At 51.4% G+C, this 14,547-nt stretch overlaps 1 protein-coding gene across 5 annotated transcripts in view; it reads left to right on the top strand.

Moving 5' to 3' along the window:
• Window positions 1-870: 870 nt before the first annotated feature.
• CCND3 (cyclin D3) overlaps window positions 871-14,547 on the top strand; it is a 97,126-nt gene continuing 83,449 nt past the window's right edge. For 2 of the 5 annotated variants that reach the window (XM_088831358.1, XM_088831357.1), the window contains exon 1: window positions 950-1,086. The gene's annotated coding sequence lies outside the window, so the exon portion shown is untranslated. Of the gene's footprint in view, window positions 1,087-14,547 lie in introns of all 5 variants that reach the window. The other 3 variants (XM_088831355.1, XM_088831356.1, XM_088831359.1) reach the window with 3 other exon arrangements.

Raw genomic sequence — 14,547 nt, 5'->3', positions numbered from 1 at the left:
TGCTCTCTAGGAGAGGGCCCTGGGAATCTGTATTCTTAAGTCTCCAGGTGATTCTCCTGAGCGGGAAATCTGAGGGGAAACCCTGTTTTGTGCTGGCGTCCCCGCAGCCCCACTTGGAACTAGAGCTTCGCAGCCACCCAGTCCCGGTGTTCCGGTGCATCACGCTGCCCTCTCGCCCTGTGTGTATCTGCAGGTGTTTGCGGGCGAGCCCGAAGGCGCCGCTGGCTGGAGGCTGTCTCTTGCCCGTCTCCCTCCCAGGCCGCAGCGTCCACGCGGTGCCTGTGGTTTTCTGTGGTTCGGTTGCGGGTCAGCCCCCTCCGGATGGGGGGCGAGGTCTTCCACGCACCGCCCCGTTTGCGGGTGTGTGGCAGGACGCAGAGGCTGGATTTGAACCCCAGAATTCGCCAGCTCTGGGGCTTCGGGTACGTTGCCTGACTTCACTGTGCCTCAGTTTCCTCTCTTGTAAAACTAGGATGGGATGAGACGGATGGCGGGGTCGGGGGTGAGCTAATACAGACGAAGTGTCTATGACTGTGCAGAGTAAGAGGTCAAGAGTAAGAGTAAGAGGTCAAGAAGCAGCGCCTGATGTTTATTTCCTGAGTGGCGAGCGGATGAGTGGAAAACGCTCAGAGGCCGATGTCTGGAACCCGCGCCGCGCCTGCCCGCCGGGGGCACCTGTGCCTGGGGGGCACCCCCATCACCCCCTCACCTGGGGCGCGTGGGACGCGTGGGGCGGGGTCTGCGGGCCAGGGTCGCGGCGCCCGGCGAGTCGGGGCCCAAACCTTGGCTGAGCGGAGCACCCAGCCCCTTTGTCTCCCCCGCCCCCTCTTCCCCACTTCCTGCCCAGCTTTAAACTCGGGATTGGCGGCGAGGCTCAGACTTTGTAAACACGCCGCGTCTGCGGCAGCGGCGGCTGGTTCTGTTTGGGCGCCTGGGGGAGGGCTGCAGGCACCTCCCCGAGGCTGGAGGTGGCGACCCCCGCCCCCCACCCAACACACACACCTCCCCAGAGACAGAAGCCAGAGGCGGCGGGAGAGAGTGTGTGCGGCCACGCTCGGTGCTCCGGGTAGCTCACCTGCGGAGAAGGTAGGCTTGAGGGCTGGAGAAACCAAGATAGATGGGTGTCAGCGACACCCCGCTTTCCGGGAACCTCCAAGCTGAGACTGGCGGGGGATCGGGGATGGGGTGGTGGTTAAAAGAGGTCACCGCGTCTCATCACCTCCCGGTTGTCACTCAAAGCTCAACTCACTTTCTGTCTGAGTTGCGCGTGGCTGAAGGGCAGAGAAGCCCCCCAAAGCTCTCCGCTTTCTCTGTGTCCGTACAGTCCCCCTCCGAGCTGAACTGGAAGCCCAGTGACCTCACTGGGCTGTCTGTCGTCATTCTGCATACCTCAGAGATGGACTGGGAGGTGGAGGGAGGGCAGAATTAGAGTGGGCAGGGAGCCTTGGGGTCCTCCTGCCAGCCAGGGCCGGAGGAGCAGGCTGGAGGAAAGGACCAGAAAGAGGGATCTGGCAGTGGTGGTCTCTCTGGTGTCTGATGGGTAGATGCCTCTACCCACAAGTGATGGCTCTAGCCTCTTCTGTGTCTTTTAAAGTGTCAGCAAGAGGGATAACTGAAGACATTGGTTGCTGTTACTGAGGGAGCCTTAATGTATTCATCTGCAAACATTGATTGAGCACCTACTGTGTGTCTGGGATGTGTCTGGGATGCTGAGGGTACAATGGTGTTATTCATCCACAGTGATCTCACCTGAGTCATAGAACAATAGAGACAAGGTGCCAAGTCGGGGTGGCTGGGAAGGCTTCAGAGAGAAGAGGACATTTAAGTTGGGTTCTCAATGATGGAAAGTCAGCAGGCAGAAAAGTGGTGGGGTGTTTGTGGGCAACTTACTCATTCTACAGAGCTGGACTGAACCCTGACTGAGGTGTTGGGCATTGGGAAACAATGGGGACACAGAAACAGTTGCTGCTCTCTTTAAACCTGCTGTCTAGATATGAAGAAGAGATAGGAATGAACAGGATGGATTCTGGGTAAGGCATCTTTCTGGGCTGGTTCCCAGGACTCCAGAAATTGCCAAGTAGGTGCATCAGGGAGAGACCACCCCAGGGGTGATATAATAGTCCACACAATGCTGGGGTACCCACCCCCCACCCCTGGATGCTAAGACTGTTTCCTGTAACAAATCTAAGCCCCAGCTCAGTTCTCCTTGGCACTAGACGTGAGTGAAAAGAAGTGGATCTGCCATTGTTTTCCTGCCGCTGCTTCTGCATTTTCAATTCCCAGGCTCACTTGAGAGATGGCTGACACAATTCATACATTCATTCAGCTGTCTGCTGAGACCACACTATCTGCACAGGCTAAATAGTGGGGACATAATGGCAAACAAGTCAGAGCTTCTACTCCCTTGGAATTTAGGATCAAAAGCATCTCTGAGGATTCCACCAAGATCCCAGTCTCTGCCCAGTCTTTGAGACCATGACCTCCACAGTCCCAAGTGCCTTCTCTTTCCCATTTCCCTCCCTCAAGGGTTCAGAATACTCGCTAAGGCTTACATAGCACTGTCAGGCACTCTTCTAAACGTTTTAGGTGTAATGTCTCCTTTAATCCTCCCAACAGTCCTGTGAGGCGACCACTAGTTTTATCTCCATCTTTGTTGTTTACTTGCTAAGTCATATCCAACTTTTTTGCGACCCCATGGACTGTAGCCCACCAGGCGCCTCTGTCCGTGGGATATCCCATCTTACAGATGAGGAAATTTGGGCCTGGGGGAGATAATTTTCCAAAGAGGACAGGGTTGGGATTTAAACCCAGGTTACTTGACTTGGGAGGCCCTGTTCTTAACCACTGGGCTAGCCCACCTCCTTGACTGACTACATGGAATGTGCCCTTAAGCCAGGGGCTTAGGAATTTCCCAAAGGGAGTCTGCGGTCCTGTATCTCAGATGATGCAAAGGAGAGCAATTTGTTAGCTGAGTGTGGGTGCAGGTGCTGTTCACAGGGAGCCCCAGCAGCCTGGATCAGAGCTGTGGGGACTTCACAGAGTTTGTATCCCTTCCTAATGACCCTGTGTGTATGTGTGTCTGTGTGTTCTCCTGAGTAAGCCTCACTCACAAAGGGGAAGAAACCGAGGTTTGATGCAGGAAAGATGCATGGAGGTGATGTGCCAGAATCTAGGGAGATGGGAAACCAAGACACTTCTTTTGTTGGGAATCTTTAAGAAGAGCAGAAACCTTCATGTTCTGGACCCCAGCTTGGTAACTGAGTCAGGAAGATGGTCAGGGAGTGACCCTAAGCAATCTTAAGATGTGCACCTTTCTTCCTAACAGCTGCTGCATCCCAAAGCTGCGTCCCAAAACTGCGTCTGCACATCTGAGAGGCATCCCTCTAGGCGGATTGGGACTTGCCCATGTTGCCAGCCAGGCCACGGGGCAGAGGCTCTATGGATTCCTGCTGTTTTCCATTATCTTTCTGGAACTAGATTTCTCACATGAGGCCTCTAAACAGATCTGGGGAAGCCCAGAGGCTGTCCCTCTCTGCCTGCAGTCAGACTAGCTCTAGTGTCTGGGGGTGGGTGGGTTGGGGGGGATGGGTGTTGATGCTGGGAGTTGAGGGTAGAGGGTGGTCACACCTCCATCACAGGTAAGCAGGATGTGACGATCAGAACTGTGTGGACCTCCAGGCTGCTCCTCTGCACACACACCCCCTCCTCCTCCTATAGGGTGGGGTGTGATGGAAGCCTTGGCATGCCCCAGCCACTGCCCCAGGCACCGTTCTTTTGCTTGAGAACAGGTTGTACTCTTGAGAAACCACAAGAGGAAGTTTAGGGAGGGCTGGGGGTGAGGAAAGTTCTGGGGCCCCTGCCAAGTTTCCCTTTCTCTGCTGCGCGGAGGTGTGTTTGTTTTGCTGTTTCTCTTGCCCTCAAAGACATTTAAATTTTAAACCCTCTGAGTTTCAAAGAGCTGTCAAGGCCTGCTCGTGTGTGTGTGTGTGTGTGTGTGTGTGTGTGTGTGTGTGTGTGTGTATGTGTAGGTGGGTGGGGGGACTGTGGAGGTGGTCAGAGACACCCCTGGAAATGGGGTTGCAACGCAGTACTCATTTGTTGGGTTTTGTGCTGCGATTTGTGTTGTTTGGCTAGCTAACTCCACAAAGTCTTCTTTTCCTCTCTGCTCTTCCACCTTACTCTTGCCCACAGCACTCACTCCAGCCCCAAACACTAGAAAATGTAGTTATAGTGGCCACTTAGGAACTGAATAATGTTGCCAGGAGCTGCTCTACCCGCCTTATCTCATTTCACATTCACCATAATGCCAACTAATAAATGCTTCCAGCCCCAATTTACAGATGAAGAAACTGAATTTCAGAAGGGCTTAGAAGCTTACCTGAGCTAGTAAGTGGCAGAATCCAGATTTGAACCCTGGTCTGATTTCAGAGCCTGCGCTCTAGATGTCTATTCAATCCTCAGATCAGAGCATCAACTTCCTGAACACAGACCCTGCATGGTAGGAGGTTGAGATCCCAAGGCTTTCTGTTGTTGTTGTTTGCTGAGCTGCATGGCATGCAGAGATCGTAGTTCCCTGACTAAGATGAGGAATTGAACCTGTTCCCCCTGCTGTGGAACTTGGGTGTCTTAACTGCTGGACCACCAGGGAAGTCCCAATCCAAAAATGTTTTAAAATGGTTCTGCTAGTGTGGGGAGGGAGGTGGCCTGCATGTGGAGTTGAAAGAGGGATTCTCTGGAAGTTCATATTAAAAAGGATGGAATTCCCTGGTGGTCCAGTGGTTAGGACTCGGCACTCTCACTGCCAAGGGCCCAGATTCAATCCCTGGTCCAAGAACAACTAAGATCCCACAGGCCTCTGTGCAGCCAAAAAGAAAAAAGACAACCATATAACTGAGGGAAAGGAAAGAAAGATTAAGTGGGTGCTAAACAACTCTGGGGAGAAGGCAATGGCAAGCCACTCCAGTACTACTGCCTAGAAAATCCCATGGACGGAGGAGCCTGGTAGGCTGCAGTCTGTGGGGTCGCTAAGGGTCGGACACGACTGAGCGACTTCACTTTCACTTTTCACTTTCACACATTGGAGAAGGAAATGGCAACCCACTCCAGTGTTCTTGCCTGGAGAATCCCAGGGACGGGGGAGCCTGGTGGGCTTCCGTCTATGGGGTCACACAGAGTCGGACACGACTGAAGTGACTTAGCAGCAGTAGTAGCAGCAAACAACTCTGGACCCTGCTTATTTAACTTGTATGCAGAGTACATCATGAGGAATGCTGGGCTGGAGGAAGCACAGGCTGGAATCAAGATTGCCGGGAGAAATATCAATAACCTCAGATATGCAGATGACACTACCCTTATGGCAGAAAGTGAAGAGGAACTAAAAAGCCTCTTGATGAAAGTGAAAGAGGAGAGTGGAAAGGTTGGCTTGAAGCTCAACATTCAGAAAACGAAGATCATGGCATCTGGTCCCATCACTTCATGGGAAATAGATGGGGAAACAGTGGAAACAGTGTCAGACTTTATTTTGGGGGGCTCCAAAATCACTGCAGATGCTGATTGCAGCCATGAAATTAAAAGACGCTTACTCCTTGGAAGGAAAGTTATGACCAACCTAGATAGCATATTAAAAAGCAGAGACATTACTTTGCCAACCAAGGTCCGTCTAGTCAAGGCTATGGTTTTTCCAGTGGTCATGTATGGATGTGAGAGTTGGACTGTGAAAAAAGCTGAGCACCGAAGAATTGATGCTTTTGAACTGTGGTGTTGGAGAAGACTCTTGAGAGTCCCTTGGACTGCAAGGAGATCCAACCAGTCCATCCTAAAGGATATCAGTCCTGGGTGTTCAATGGAAGGACTGATGCTGAAGCTGAAGCTCCAATACTTTGGCCACCTCATGCGACGAGTTGACTCACTGGAAAAGACTGATGCTGGGAGGGACTGGGGGCAAGAGGAGAAGGGGACGACAGAGAATGAGATGACTGGATGGCATCACTGACTCGATGGACATGAGTTTGAGTGAACTCCGGGAGTTGGTGATGGACAGGGAGGCCTGGCGTGCTGCGATTCATGGGGTCACAAAGAGTCGGACACGACTGAGCGACTGAACTGAAACAACTCTGGAAGTTTGAGGCAAATGGTGAAAAGATTTAGGAGGGTTATTGTAGCTGTGTTCAGACATTTGAAAGGCTGCCTTTGGAAGCCCCCAGGTAGGGGACTGGTAGAGGCAGATTTCTACAAAGCATAAACTCTTTCTAACAAATAATTGCCTAATCTCTTTATGCCAAAGTGAGTTTCTCATCTAGGGGTGTCTAGAGCACATGCTCAGGTGAGGCTTCTGCCAGGGGAAGCCCTCAAACCCCTTCTAAGCCTCTAAGCCTCCCATGCGATTATTGACTGGCTTACCTCCCCAGAGCTTCCCTGGTAGCTCAGCTGGTAAAGAATCCGACTGCAATGCAGGAGACCCCGGCTCAATTCCTGGTTTGGGAAGTTCCCCTGGAGAATGGAACGGCTCCCCACTCCAGTATTCTTGCCTGGAGAATCCCATGGACAGAGGAGCCTGGCCGGCTACACTCAGTCCATGGGGTCGCAGAGAAAGAGTCCAGCACGACTGAAAGATTTGCACTTCACTACCTCTAGGAAGGATTGGGGGTGGGAGGAGACGGGGACGACAGAGAATGAGATGGCTGGATGGCATCACCGACTCGATGGACATGAGTCTGAGTGAACTCCGGGAGTTGGTGATGGACAGGGAGGCCTGGCCTGCTGTGATTCATGGGGTGGCAAAGAGTTGGACGTGACTGAGCGACTGAACTGAACTGAACTGAACCTCCCCATGTGTCCACCAGGAGGCGCTGTTGCCCAGCGCGTGGCTCCAAGGCTGCTGGATGGTCTGAAGAGCGCCACCTGGTCCTTCAGCTCCCGGCTTGGTTTCCTGGGGCCTTTCCCCGACCCCATCCCCAGCTGCGAACACACCAGGGCCCAGAGGGCCACGTTTGACCCAGCACCGTCCCCGTGAAATGTGCTGGCAGGTCTCCTCGTGGCTCGGGCCTGGGCCCCCTGGGATAGGCTCCCTTCCCGGCTAGGGCAGGCTCCCTTCCCAGGTCCTGGGTGCCCTCCCTCCACTCCTCTTTCTTCCCCTCCCCTGGCCTTCTTTTGTCCTGAAGATAGAAGGACCCGCGTTAGGAGCCGAAGGCAAGTCCAGCAGCCCTTGTGAGCGTGGCCTTTCATAGCCTTCAAGGGCATGACACCCGGATCATGTCATCTTTTTTTAAGGCCCTCCAAAACCTCACCTCTCAGAAACTATTTGCCCTCAGCACCCTGACCAGTTCTCCCACCCTGCTTAGAACCACCCTAGGACAGCCACTCCTAAAGAGAGCCAGCGGGCGCCCAGGCGTTGTCCGCAGGAAGGAGGGAGCGGCAGAGCGGTTGCCTGCTGCCTCGGTTGTTGGCCCAGATCTGCGTTCTAGCCTCTCAGACCTTTAGAAAGGCCCAGAACCACTGGGGTTCTCCGCCCCCTCAGGGCAGGCCGGGCTCAGCATGTGCCAGGGCAGAGAGTGCAGTTACAAACCTTGGGGCCAGGGGGCGCCATGGAGGCCGCGCCCAGAGAGAGGGGCCTTAACCGGCCTGTTGCAAGCACTCCCCACCCCTCACCACCGCCCTGTGAGGCGGGAGGTCCATGGTACGGAAGGAGCAAGGCAAGGCACCGAGGGTTAAGCAGCAGGACAGTTTCGGAGCTGGAAGTCTGTCGTGGCTCTTTGCCTGTCTGACTTGTGCAGGTGACCCCCTAACCCGCACTTTCTCTCGTGGAGTGGCTCAGAGAGCCTGGACTCAAGACAGAAACCACCCTGGTTTGAGTCCCAGCTTGCCCCTTCTTGGCTGTGTGAAACTGCTCCCTTACCTGTCGAGTGGGCTTAACGGTAGCCACTTGCTCACCCAGTCATTGTGTGGTTGATTGTCCTGACACTCCTGAGCACTTTATAGGATCCAGATTGGATCTTTTTGTGTCCTCGCAGCAGCTTTGTGAGGGACATACTATCATGATGCCTTTTTTGTTCTTTTCGGCCGCACTGGGTATTTGCTGCTGCTCCAGGGTCTAGTTGCAGCAGCGCTAAGGGGGACAGGTGGTGAGCTGGGGGCTACTCTCTAGTTGCGGTGTGCGAGCCTCTTGTTGTGGTGGCTTCTCTTGTTGCGGAGTGTGGGCTTTGGGGTACCCAGGCTTCAGTGTTTGTGGCATACAAGCTAAGTTGCCCTGTGGCACGTGGAGTTTTCCCGGACCAGGGATGGAACCCGTATCCCCTGCATTGGCAGGGGGATTCTTAACCACTGGACCACTAGGGAAGTCCCTCTTGATGCCTTTATCTAGACGAGGAAGCCGGGGCATAAAGCGGTTACACAGAGTAAGGGGCCGAGGCTTCTGGGCCCACGCTCTGCACCAGGCTTAGAAGATAATACGCTCAAAGCCCTGCCAACTACCAAGCAGGTCATACACCCTTACACGCGATACTTCTGTCACCATCATATCATTCTCACGATCATCCCCCAGCCTGAGCTCCAGGGACTGGGTGTGGGGGCCATCCAGCAACAAGAGGGCAGCCCTGGTATCTTTGCTCGCCATCCCACCGATGACTTCATCTCATCCTCTTTTCTAGAATAAAAATCGGCCCACAGTTCTGGCCTGTGGTCAGACCGTTGGACAGAATACTTGAAATTGGGGCTGTCCCAGAAACTCCCAGTTCTGGCCCCCGCACTGTCTTCTCCAGCTCGTCCTGCCTCCTGTTCTCTGTCCTCTCCCCTCCAGGCTGCACCTCCCAGCCCCTCCCCTGGGGGCCCGAGTGCTGGGAAAGGAAGCCAGGAGCAGGGCCTCCGACAGATGCAGAGCTTGGGCTCCAGCTGGGGGTGTTAGAGGCTGTGGGAGGAGGAGAGGACAGGCCAGGGGACGGGAGGATGGGGTACAAGAGGACACTCCCACCCAGGCGGCATGTCTCCCAGAAGGCATCTTTCTGCTCTTCACAGACTCTTCTTCCTAAGCTCCTGTTTATTAAGCTGACTGCTGGGTGCTGAGGAAACAGCCTGGAATAAGACCCGGGGGAGGATTTACTCCTCTCTGGCAAGTGGATATCACAAGCTGTCTTTGGATTATGGAGGGAAGAGTGTTGTTTCCTCCCCGCACACGGCCCTGGGGCGTCAGGACTGCTTTTTGCTTTCCTTCCAGCCCTGTTCCCTTTTCTCTAAGCAGGATTTACTACAGAACCACAGACCGGGAGACTGTTCAGAGGTGGAATCTATTTTCATCACAGTGAGCGGGGATCTTAGGGTTATGCATTCTCAGATGTACTGGGTGGCTGAGTGTAGGCCAGAGTGTAGAACATTCAAATGGTTTCCAGAATCTTTTTCTTTCCCGTCAGCTGGTACCTGCTGGTCTTAGGGGTGGCCACCATATTTTCTTAGAATTCTGCCTCTCGGACCAGACAGAGTTCTTCCTGTTGGAACAGTCTCTTGGTCTCCAAGGAAACGAGAGTTTTTTGTTCTGCCCAGGGCCCAACCTCTTGGGTTCTAACTCCAGACTCTCTTTTTAGCCACTGAACATGAGCTTGGTGCCTCCTGGGTGGTCCTCAGAAATCTTGCATGTCCCCTGCTTCAGCTCATGTGCAGCTCCTAGGAGTTGGTATTTCTTGTAGGAATCTATTGTGTGGATTTTCTCGGAACCCTCATTTCTTTGCAGACAGGTGGCAGCGAAGATGTTGGGATGATAGAGCACATGTTTGCACAGTACTTCCATGTGCTGGGGACTGTGGGAAGTGCCTATGTATAATATGTACCATGTGTAAATAAAATTCTAATGTGTGTGTGTGCGCTCAGTCGTATCCAACTCTTTGCAACCTCATGGACTGTAGCCCACCAGGCTCCTTTGTCCCTGGGACTCTCCAGGCAAGAGCCATTTCCTCCTCTGGGGATCTTCCCAATCCAGGGATTACACCCTCGTCTCTTGCACCTCCTGCATTGGCAGGTGGATTCTTTACCACTGTGCCACCTGGGAAGCTCATATAAATTGATAATAAATGTGGATATTTATTGACTTGTTTCTCATTTATTCCTCACAATAATCCTCTGAGGTTTCCTTATTTTGCAGATAGAGAAACTGAGGCACAGAGGTTAAATAACTTGCCCAAGATCATACAGCCAGTCAGTGTTGAGAGCCCAGTGGCTGAAAGAACTCTGACTGGAGTCAGACTTCTTTTTATATTTTTTAATTAAAAAAAAAAAAAGTTTAAAAAGTTGATATTGGGATGTAGCCGATTAAACATGTTGTGATAGTTTCAGGTGAGCAGCGAAGGAACTCAGCTATACTGGAGTCGGACCTTTCATGCACACTGTGTGTGTGTGAATGTTCACTTTGGAGGGCACTCCCACAAAGGAGTGTGAGTGGACCCCAGGTTCGCTGTTGAGACATCCTGAACACAGCGTTAGGACGGGGGAGAACAGGCAGGTAGGCCCCTGAGCTGCCTCTGTGTGTCCCAAAGCCTCCCCTATCCTTCGGTGCTCCTGGCTGGAGCTGCAGGCTTGTCCCCTAAGCCAAGCAAGATGGCAGGGAAGGAACCAGGAGGACCCCGCCCTGTCCCAGCAGGCAGGTCAGGTGTTACAGCTACCCAGGAAGCAGGGGTGGGTGGTGGCGATGTGAGTGCTGCTAGGTGGGGCTGGGGCCCTGACCTTTCTGGGGAGCCCTGGATGAATCAGCCCGACCACAGCCGCCCTAACTGCAACACGGTGCAAACAAGCTTTTCTTCCAGCTCCTCCCCTCCCCCCCCCATTTTCCTTTCTCTTCTTGGCAGGGGTGTGGCACCAGGGCAGTGGCTGCGGCACACCTCTGGAGTTGGTGGTGAAGCTGGGTCCTAGTGCTGGGCCTGCAACTTTCACCTTCCAGATACTCCACCCCAGGATGGGCAGCAGCCCCAGCCCAGGGTGGCGGCCACGTACCCTGCCTAGAGGACAGGACTGCGTAGATGTAGGAGTCATGGCCCAGCCACCTGGCACATCCCTCCAACAATATCTGTAAGCCTCAGAGGGCTTGTCCTTTCCTCATTGACAGTAGAACCACATTTTATTAATTTTTATGGTTGGTTTCATTTTTGGTTGTCCTGGGTCTTCACTGTTGCGCAGGATTTACTCCAGTTGTGGAGAGCGGGGGCTGCTCTCTGGTTGTGCTGCAGGGGCTTCTCACTGGTGGCTTCTCCTCTTGTGGAGCATGGGCTGTAGGGCACGGGTTTTCAGTAGTTGTGGTGTGAGGACTCAGTAGTTACATCCCCATGATCTAGAGCTCAGACTCAAGAGCTGTGATGCATGGGCTTAGCTCCTCCGTGGCGGCATGTGGGATCTGCCTGACCCAGGGATGGAACCCGTCTCCTGCATTTGGCAGGTGGATTCTTTTACTCCTGAGCCACCAGAGAAGCCCTAGAGCCATGTTTTGTGCTGTGTTGGGTTCACAGTCAGTGTAAAAGCAAAACACATCAACATTACTATTAAGGTCTCCCCATCTCCTCCCACCCCCAATCCCTCGTAGCATCAGACTCTTTTCCAGTGAGTCAACTCATCGCATGAGGTGGCCAAAGTATTGGAGTTTCAGCTTTAGCATCAGTCCTTCCAATGAACACCCAGGATTGATCTCCTTTAGAATGGACTGGTTGGATCTCCTTGCAGTATAAGGGACTCTCAAGAGTCTTCTCCAGCACCACAGTTCAAAAGCATCAATTCTTCGGCGATCAGCTTTCTTCACAGTCCAACTCTCACATCCATACATGACCACGGGAAAAAACATAGCCTTGACTAGACGGACCTTGGTTGGCAAAGTAACGTCTGCTTTTTAATATACTTTGGCCACCTCATGTGACGAGTTGACTCACTGGAAAAGAGTCTGATTCTAGGAGGGATTGGGGGTGGGAGGAGACGGGGACAACAGAGAATTAGATGGCTGGATGGCATCACTGACTCGATGGACATGAGTTTGAGTGAACTCCAGGAATTGGTGATGGTCAGGGAGGCCTGGCGTGCTGTGATTCATGGGGTCGCAAAGAGTCGGACGCGACTGAGCGACTGAACTGAACTGAACTGAAACTGCTCATAAAACACGGTGTGCATGGCTTGGACATTATCTAAGGATCTCCAGCACAGCTGTTTTCATTGAGGCAGATGGCCGCGTCTTTGGTGGAACATTATGCTGAGTTTGGGGAAGGGCTCACATCATATGAAACCCATGTATGTGGTTTTCTGAGGCTGTTTGGGACCTCCTCCTGTGGACAGTACTGAATTTGTGATAGTTCAATGTGCATATTTAGGAATTCAGTATGCATTCACTTATAGACTCTTACTGGTTTCCTGGCTGGCAGGAAAGGTTGGAGTGACAGTGCTGTGGGAATCTGGAGGAAGGAATAGTTTCTTGTGGATGGGTTTACCAGGAATGTCTCCGCAGAGGTGCCATTTGAGAAAATGAAAGAGGAGTGGACTTGATGGGAAGATATTCAGGAGCAGTTTTAGATGATGGTTGTTTCTGTATCTTTTTCTTCTCTGAATATCTGAGTTGTTGTTTTTTTAACTGAAAGCCTATGGCAATTATCAGGCTTGTTTACTCTGTTTTCTTTATACGTATATTTATTTATTTGGCTGCACCAAGTCTTAGTTGCGGCACACGGGATCTTTTTTTAAAAAATTAATTTATTTTAATTGAAGACTAATTACAATATTGTGGTGGTTTTTGCCATGCCTTGACATGAATCAGCCATGCGTGTACCTGTCCAGAACTCCCTTCCCACCTCCCTCCCCATCCCATCCGGCTGGGTTGTCCCAGCATACCGGCTTTGAGTGCCCTGTTTTATGTATCAAACTTGGACTGGCGATCTACTTCACATATGGTAATATACATGTTTCAATGTTGTTCTCTCAAATCATCGCACCCTCACCTTCTCCCCCAGAGTCCAAAAGTCTATTCTTTACATCTGTCTCTTTTGCTGACTTGCATATAGGGTCGTTGTTACCATCTTTATGAACACAGGAGATCTTTGGTTGAGGCGAGCAAACTCTTAGTGTGGGATCTAATTCCCTGACCAGGGATCGAACCTGGGGCCCCCTGCGTCTCAGCCACTGGACCACCCAGGAAATCCCTACTCTCTTTGTTGTTGTTTTTGACCCCCCTGCATGACTTATGGGGTCTTAGTTCCCCAACCAGGGATGGAACTCATGCCCCCTGCTGTGGAAGTGCAGAGACCTCAACACTGGACCCCCAGGGAAGTCCCCAGGCTTATTTATTCTTTATATTATTGTTGATTCTAGTATAACTAATGACTGTTTCCATAGTCACTATTATTTCTGTGATAATAATTATTCTTCATATGCTGTTCAGTCGCTCAGTCATGTCTGATTCTTTGTGACCCCATGGACTGCAGCACGCCAGGCTTCCCTGTCCTTCAGCAGCTCCCGGAGCTTGCTCAAACTCATGTCCATCGAGTCAGTGATGCCATCCAACCATCTCATCTTCTGCTGTACCCTTCTCCTCCCACCTTCTATCTTTCCCAGCATCAGGGTCTTTTCTAATGAGTTGGCTCTTTGAATCAGGTGGCCAAAGTATTAGAGCTTCAGTTTCAGCATCAGTCCTTCCAATGAATATTCAGGACTGATCTCCTTAGGATTGACTGGTCTGATCTTCTTGCAGTCCAAGGGACTCAAGAGTCTTCTTCAACACCACAGTTCAAAAGCATCAATTCTTCGGTGCTCAGCCTTCTTTATAGTCCAACTTTCACATCCATACATGACTATTGGAAAAACCATAGCTTTGACTATACGGACCTTTGTTGGCAAAGTAATGTCTCTGCTTTTACCACTACTTATTTTGTTAATGGTTTAAAAACTCCAGCAACAGACCGGGGCAGGGAGTTAAAAAACATGAGTAAGGGGGGAAGGCTGGAGCATTTCAGAGCCCCCGTGTCTGCTTTAACTGACTTGTTAGATCTCAGGCAGCAGCTCTCAGACTTTCTGATCTCAGGATCACTTTACATCCTTAAAAATGATTTAGAATCCCAAAGAGTTCTTGCTTTTTAAAGTGGTAGCTACCGAAATTTGATTTCTAATAAAAAGTGTTAAGTGCAAAATTTTTAAAATATTTATTAATTCCTTTAAAGTAACAATAAAAATCATTGCATGTTAACATAGCATCATATTTTGTATAAGATAATAACTGTATTTTCCAAAACAAAAAATGTGCAGTGTGGCCTTGTTTTACATTTTTCAAAAATATCTTTAATGCCCGGCTTAATAGAAGACAGCTGGGTTCTCATATCTGCTCCCGCTTCAATCTGTTTCAATATGTTGTTTTGATTGATTTGTATGAAGAAAATCAGGCCTCACACAGATATGTGGTTGGGAGGAGAGGACCTGGTGGACTGTGGATTAGTGGACATGCAGCTGGAAAGAAACTTTGGGGCAGTGGTGGAGAAGCCAAATCAACAATGTTGGGTTGGGGAGTTTGGACTTGTTTAGGAGGTAATGGGAAGCCACTGAAGACTT

This window comes from Moschus berezovskii, chromosome 23 (genome assembly GCF_049115385.1).
Source record: "Moschus berezovskii isolate FMDL1 chromosome 23, NW_MosBer_1.0, whole genome shotgun sequence".
In the NCBI taxonomy this organism is placed as follows: domain Eukaryota; kingdom Metazoa; phylum Chordata; class Mammalia; order Artiodactyla; family Moschidae; genus Moschus; species Moschus berezovskii.
Note: the sequence above shows the minus strand (reverse complement) of the source record. Positions and strands in the feature narration are given on the sequence as shown.